The sequence below is a fragment of the Xenopus tropicalis genome, chromosome 2, assembly GCF_000004195.4.
Source record: "Xenopus tropicalis strain Nigerian chromosome 2, UCB_Xtro_10.0, whole genome shotgun sequence".
Taxonomy (NCBI): Eukaryota; Metazoa; Chordata; class Amphibia; order Anura; family Pipidae; genus Xenopus; species Xenopus tropicalis.
In genome coordinates, this window is record NC_030678.2 from 113,673,919 (window position 1) to 113,682,076 (window position 8,158).

Here is an 8,158-nt window from a genome sequence, read left to right on the forward strand (position 1 = left end):
TATTTTATAGTGGATTTCTCTCCAATTTTATTCTCTTGACCACTAGTTTCTGGCTAAGTTCTGTTGTTCCATTTAGTGCACTACACATTGATGCCCTTTAGATTTCGTTTATTCTTTTATCCGGTATACTCTTTTTTATAATATTGGCTTAATGTGCTATTATCCTTGAAATACAGAATTTGCTGAATTACCCCTGACATGTAAAAGTAAATTTAGAACCTGTTTGTTATTACAGTTAGAAAAACGTATTTTCAATGCCATGCTAATGTATGAGAAGTCCATGTACGCCCATGAGTCCATTGTCTGCTGCTTTTAGATTGACACAGATAACTTCAGTTCCTTTTTTCTGCTTTTTTGGAAATGTCTTTTTCTCAGCACAAAAAGAAGAGGCTCTTTCATGTAAATGGCTGATGTTCTGCAAAGTAAGCCATACCATCACTATCACAATCATTTGTCCATTCCAAACTCTCCAAAGAAATCTTTTCAACCAGACTCCATTACTGCGCTGGAGCATTCTGAACCAACCCCACCCCTCCCTATTCTTTTCTCCATTGTCCATTGTTGCCAATTTCAAAATTGTGTAGTAGCCTGCAAATTGTGTTTTGCCTCTCATCCAAATAGCAATTATGTCTGTAAGTGTGTCTGTAAAATTGCTACAGGAAAATTTTGGAGCCCATTTATCAATGTACGATTGAGAACTGTGCGTATTTTCTCATCAATTTCGTACTTTGAGACAATTTGTGCTACAAAATCGTATTGTCGCAATGAATATGAAATTTTCGTTATTCATTCAAGCTTCGGTATTGTGGCTTTCCTTTGGTTAGGTTGGAGCTGCAGTGCCATTGAGTCCTGTGGGAGACTTCCAAAATCATGCACAGAAGGTTTAAAGGCAGAATGTTTTTGTGCCTTTTACGATCATAAATTTTGATACTTTCGGATTGTACCACAATATTTTGTACTACCATGATGCGTTCCGAAATGTTTGGATCTAATCTAATATGCTGTCAGCCTTATGCAGAAGCACATTTAAATGAAGGATTTGGTAAAGATTTGACCGAACTATTGGCAGGTAGGAACAGCATATAAAGTTAAACCTAGACTGAACAGAACTTGAACTTTTTTTTTTGCATAAACTTGAAAAAAAGGAGGGTTCAAAAAAAGGGATTTTATCAGATGGTAATGTCCTTTTAAACCAGGTTTAAGTAAACAAAACTTTTTTACTATTACTTTGCTGAGACTCCCTGTTCATAATAACAATTTACAACCCATTATAAGACAGACAGATTTAAACACTTAGGGGCACATTTACTAACCCACGAACGGGCCGAATGCGTCCGATTGCGTTTTTTTTGTAATGTTCGGTATTTTGCGATTTTTTCGGGAAAATTGTTGCGACTTTTTCCTTACCAATATGATTTGCGCAAAAAAACGCAAGTTTTTCGTAGCCATTCCGAAAATTGCGCAAAATCGGGATTTTTTCGTAGTGTTAAAACTTGTGCGAAACGTCACGCCTTTTAAGTTAACGCTACAAAAAAAGACGCGACTTTTCGCACAAGTTTTAATGCTACGAAAAAGGCGCGACTTTTCGCGCAAGTTTTAACGCTACGAAAAAATCGCCAGATTTTGCGCAACTTTCGGAATGGCTACGAAAAACTCGCATTTTTTCGCGCAAATCGTATTGGTAACGAAAAAGTCGCGATAATTTCCGAAAAGTCGTAAAGTCGCCGAAAAAAACGCAAAAAATACGAAAAAGTCGCAAAATTTTCGTTTCCAATCGGAATTTTTCCAATTTGGATTCGAATTCGTGTCTTAGTAAATCAGCCCCTTAGTAAAAGTAAAGGCACCTGACTTTCTTATCATTTCTAGATGCATTTTATTCTACTGTGAAATTTACTCACTTCTCTGCTTTTGTTAAACTATTTATAGGCGATATAAACCCAAATAAAAGGTCCATAATTGATAACCTACTTAATTTCTCTGGCTTTCCTGTTGTGTGGTTTTGTTGCTTTTGCTTCATTTTATATTAGACACACAAACCATTTGAGGCTGTTTTTATATATCTAGTATTTATCATTTAGGCTCAGATGAGTGCAGTTCTTCATTTCTACAGGAAATCTGTATTGCGGATAGCAGATTTGAATGAAAACACAGTCCCTTCTGGTCAACAATCATGTTTGAGCCCCTGTTATCTTCTTTAGTTAGTGATTATTAGTGAATTACTTTGCTTAGTGGTACACAAATAATGCTCCATACGAATGATCATTTCCCATACACTGAAAATATATAGTACATTAAGTTACCTCTATTGTAAAATATAAGGATATTATAAGTCACTGTGGAGTTCCATGACCTTCTAAAAGTATGAGGTCAAAGGTCTTGTGCTTTTATACAGGTCATGGAATGCCAAGGTGACTTCTAGTATTTGTGTATAATACAACAGGGGATAAATTATGTTATTATGTGACAGAAATCACATCACTAAACACTGATTATAATTGATGACATCGCTAAGCATCATTTATAAGGATATTATTTAGAGGATAGTCATGGCTTTTTTGTATTATAAGTATATAAATATATGTTTCGGCTTTCTAAGTTTTGGAAGGATTCATTCTTTCTTTCTAAAGAATATTGGAGACAGCATCAGAAGGCCTTTTTGGCCTTCCATTGAATCAGCTACAACTTAGGTAGAATTTATCCATCAAAATTTGATGAATATGAAGATTTTTTTAAACTCAATTACTGTGTAAAATATTGTAATGTTCTATTCAGGTATGGAATTACTTATCCAGAAAAATAATATTCAGAAAGCTCTAAATTATGGGAAGGCCATCTCCCATAGAGTACATTTTAAGCAAAGCATTTTTATTTTTTAACATAATATCCTTTTTTGCTATTGTAATAAGATCTGTATGAGATCTGTTATCCAGAAACTTAGTATCCAGAAAGCTCTGAATTATGGGAAGGCCATCTCCCATAGACTCTATTTTTATTAAATAATTAAAATGTAGCTTGTAGTTTCTTCCAACTAAGATATAATTAATAAAACCCAATTAGTCCTATTGGGTTTAATTTATGTTTAAATTGTTTTTTAGTAGACTTATGGTATGGAGATCCAAATTATGGAAAGACCCCTTATCCAAAAAACCCTGAGCATTCTGGATAACAGGTCCCATCCCTGCATGCAAACACAAGCCATTTTGGTAGAAAAACAAACCTATTGAATTTACTTGTTTAAATGTGTTTTAGAAAATAGTGTACAGCTATCCAAATTAGAACCCCAGGTTTCAAGCATTACAAATAATAGATTTCATACCTGTACTTAGATGTTATGCAGTACTTGTCTACTTTAAATGGGTTCTTCCCAAAACCTCTAGCATCTTTTAAGATTTAAGGCCAAGGTTTTGAGGTACAGTATGTCATAAAGCTTCTGTTCCTAAACAGATTTCAAGTCGCTATATTCATTTTATCAAACTATTATTAGTAAAATGTAATAATAAATAAGGGCAATGCCAGAGAAAGGATAACATGGAGGTCATGAATTCATTATGCTGGCTTAACATTTTCATAAAAACTTTTTAATTTATTGACCATAGCTTTTGTGGTTTGCTGCTTCAGAGATTATCATTTTTCAGGCCATGTACTCTGTATATTAATAAAGTGTTATTGAGGGTGAAAGAAATACAAACGACCTTTACGGGATTCTGGATCTTTTGGATTTTCAACATAAATTAAATACATTTTGTTTTCTCAACTGGTGTTGCCTCAGGGAAGTTAATTGTAACTTGATGTTTTATTTGAAAATGTAATATTTCCATTCTTAGTGGGACGTTTATTTTAAAAAGGATATTGTTAACAGGGTTTATTGATATTGTATTACACAACAATAACATTTTTATTATTGGTGAAAAGCAACACCACCTAAAAAGACAGTAGGACGGTAATAAAATGAGAGGTGAAAATTTTACTCCAGTTCTGTTAACCCATGGAAACCAATCAGAAGGCTGCATTTTGTTGACAACCAAACATTTGGTGGCTATGGGTCCCTAGACCTGGAATTAAAGAAGTCCAATTATACTAATGACCCATGCCTTCAAAGTTGTCCACAGGAGATTCCTACCTGCTAATCCCGTTAGATCATCTTTGGAGTGTCAGCGACACTGCACATGCTTAGTAGGCTCTTGGCTGCCCACAGACTAGCAGGAAGTAACTGAGAATATTACATCATGTTATTGTGAATATTAGATTGTATCAGTGCCTCTTTCTTGCTTTCCAGCATGGCAGAACTGTCTTCATGATTGTTAGGTGGGGGGAGGGGGGGATGGGCATGCAGGCACCCTTTAGTGCTCTAGTACTTGAGTCTGGGATCATCATAATTGACCCTTAAGGTATAACATTTTAAACATAATTTTTTGTTGAATATAAGTGCCTGTGCCTCTTACCTCCTTAGCCCTAGAAGCTGTACTGCAATACTTTTATACTAACTGACTATTAGCCCAAGCAATGTAAATAAAAAGTAAACTTTTCAGATTGAAAACTATTCAGATTGAAAGATTTCAGGACCACAGTAGCTGCATGTGACCTCCCTAAAGTCCATACAGTAAGAAAATAAAATGTTGTATGTTTTAAAGAAATACCGTCACTGAAAGTGAAGTCAAAATGGCATATAAATAAAGATTAATGGCATATAAATAAAGATTATAAAGAAACTATAAATATTCCATATTCAGTGTTGCAAGGGTGATTTTGAGTAATAAATTATTTTGTGCTTCTAACTTATATAGTAGGATGGTGGTGGAAGCATCCTGCTTCTATGAGCAGGGAATGGGCATCTTGGATAGAAAGGATAGTGCAAAATACATGGAAAAAATAACAATAACCTGAAGTTTAACAAAGATTAATCTTTCACCAAGACAGTCCAAACCCAGGCTGAAGTAACAAATACAGCAAGTGGTTGAAAAACAAATGTATTGAGTTGAGGGAATAGACCTGATTGTCGGACATTCACCGTTTGAGTGTAACCTGAGCAACCTAGAGCAAATCTGTATGGAGAAATCAATTCTGAATAATGTACTAAGCTGATGTACTCCTACCCCCAAGAGATTGAAAGTTGTCTCCACAAAATTGAACTCTACAAAATATTAAAGCCCATTAATTTAAAAACAAGAGAATGTCAGATTAAAACAATTTTGAATTCTAGTTTTAGAACATAACACTATATAGCACAGACTTACCACTCCAGTGGATCCTACAGTACACCTGAGGTACACCTGTAGGTCAGGTGATTATTACTTGAAACTATCATTTTTGGCATCCCATGTATCACTGCCTCTTTTTTTCTAGTTTGACTGAATCATTTTTTCTTATAGCTCATCTTATATTTTACATGAGCCTGCAGAAATATTCACCCTTAAATTCTAAATGCATACATACAGTATTAATGTTAATATAATCAAACTAACCAAATAACTGCCTGAAAGCTATATTATGTAGTGTAAATGAAACCAGTCTCTTTTTGTCGGCTCAACATAGTGAAAGCAGCACCATCAAATCTGTGAAATCTATGGCTATGTCCTGAGAAAATGCAACACATAGAAAGTTTTAATCACTCTGCAAAATCCCTGAAACAATCAATAAAACATATTAGGAAATGGCATGCTGAATCAAATGTTGCTAATGGCAAGTCAATAAGAGCTTACTTTCTTTTTTTCTCTTTTGTTAACAAATAATTAAAGCTTGGTATCTAGAGAAGCCTTGATATGTCTATTTTCATACCAGTGCAAGAAACATATAGACTACATTGTTTTTTTGTGCAGGGATATGCCTGCTATTTTCTTTTATCTTCATTATAGTTCAGATTATGGGGTATATTTATCATGTTGTGTAAAAAGTGGAGTAAAACACTACTGGTGATGTTGCTCATAGCAGCCAATCAGATGTTTTGTTTTGCTTTTCTAACTGTTGAAATCTAATTGTTGATTGGTTGCCCTTGGCAACATCACTGGTAATGCTTCACTCCACTTTTTACACAGCATGATAAATATACCCATATGTCTTCAAAAGGGAAATGCTATAATAAGCAGGTAGTTCACATTTAAGTTAACTTTTAGGGGTGTCAGTCACTTGAAGTTGAGTAACATTTGGGTACCCCCAGAGTGATTAAACCTTTTCTTATCCTTTAATGTATGTAGGAGTGATGGAGATCACCTACATTCGAACACTAAAGATTTTCACTTCAATTGTGTCTCCCCATTGAAGTGCATGTGAAACTGCATCAGATGCATTGCCTCCTCTTGGCAGCAATTGCCCTGCAAGTGTGGGAAAAAGGATGCATTGTGGGTAAATAACATGGTGATTTGAACCCAAACAGCACTTGTGCCCATAAATGAGCCCCATGGGTCTGACTACAGGAAACTCTACCTTAAAGTAAATGGGCTTATTTATCATTCCATAGTTTGTTTTACTGCTTGCTGAAGCATTTTTTAGGGTTGAATTTTGCTCTGTGACAAATAACTTTTGTGTTTTTCTCCCAGATGCAATACACACCAGGCAGTAAGAATTTGGATGTGTCATTTTGTTAAAATGGTTTTGTCTCAATAAGTAATTATAATGAATACTATAACAGAATGAACTGCTGGGAACCCATCTGGATTCCCCAGTTCAATAACACACCCTTACTCAAGGAATACACACAATATTGGTTCCTTAAGAAGACCCACAGTTATTTGTCTCTTCATCATATCCATAAAAAAACACATAATTGAAACAAGAACATTAATCTTAAAACAAAATAAATAATTAATAATAACAATAATAATAATAAAAACTGAGTTGCTTTGGATGCTGTTACCTTAGTATTTAAAGGGATCTGTCACCCACACATTAAAAGCTGTATAATAAAAGTCATTTTTATATTAAATGTGATACTCAAATTATTTTTTTAATTAAAACATCCATACCTGTTATAAAAATATTTACAAATCTCAGCTGTCAATCAAATATTGCTTGCACTGCCTCTGTCTATGTCTAGGCATAGAGGCGTGGCAGGCAATTACTTTCACTTTCCATTTCCTGGACTGCACTCCTCTCATTCCTCCTTATCGCCTATAATTGTGTAGCCAGTGCATGGGCATCAGGCATCTTGTCTTACTAACAGTGTCCGCAGAATGGTGCCTGCCTGTTTGCTGTGATTTTGAATTAAAAGACTGAAACAAACACAATTAAACTGGTTAAGGGGATGGAAGGGTTGAACAATGAGGTGAGACTGTAGAGGTTGAGGTTGTTTTCTCTGGAAAAGAGGCGCTTGCAAGGGGACATGATTACTCTGTACAAGTACATTAGAGAGGATTATAGGCAGATGGGGGATGTTCTTTTTTCCCATAAAAACAATCAACGCACCAGAGGTCACCCCTTTAGATTAGAGGAAAGGAGCTTCCATTTGAAGCAGCGTAGGTGGTTTTTCACGGTGAGGGCAGTGAGGTTGTGGAATGCCCTTCCTAGTGATGTGGTAATGGCAGATTCTGTTAATGCCTTTAAGAGGGGCCTAGATGAGTTCTTGATCAATCAGAATATCCAAGGCTATTGTGATACTAATATCTACAGTTAGTACTAGTGGTTGTATTTATAGTTTATGTATGTGAGTGTATAGATTGGTAGGTGTGGGTTGTGTGTGCTGGGTTTATTTGGATGGGTTGAACTTGATGGACACTGGTCTTTTTTCAACCCTATGTAACTATGTAACTATGTAACTAATTTATATAATGTAAGTAATGTTTTCTATGATCAACTAAAATAAGATTTTAAATGATTTTTTAGGATGGCTGTCCATTTTAATAAAAGAGGTCCCTGTATGTCATCTGATATCCACCTTGAACCCATCTTGAATCTAATTCTTTTTTTCTACTGCTGCAAAATGAACAACTTGACCTTCAGTAACAGAAAGTTAATGTTGGTACTTGGGGATTGTGCAATGAGATATATTATTGCCAATGATGGCAATCACAGAAATAAATAGCCAGTATAGCACAACTGTAACACATTCAACCCCATACAGTGGTAAAACTTAGAAGTGGAATCTCTTGCCAATATTTATGCTTGGGAATCCATTCTTACTCAGTTTTCATATAGTGACCAACCAGAAAAAATGTGCACTAATAGC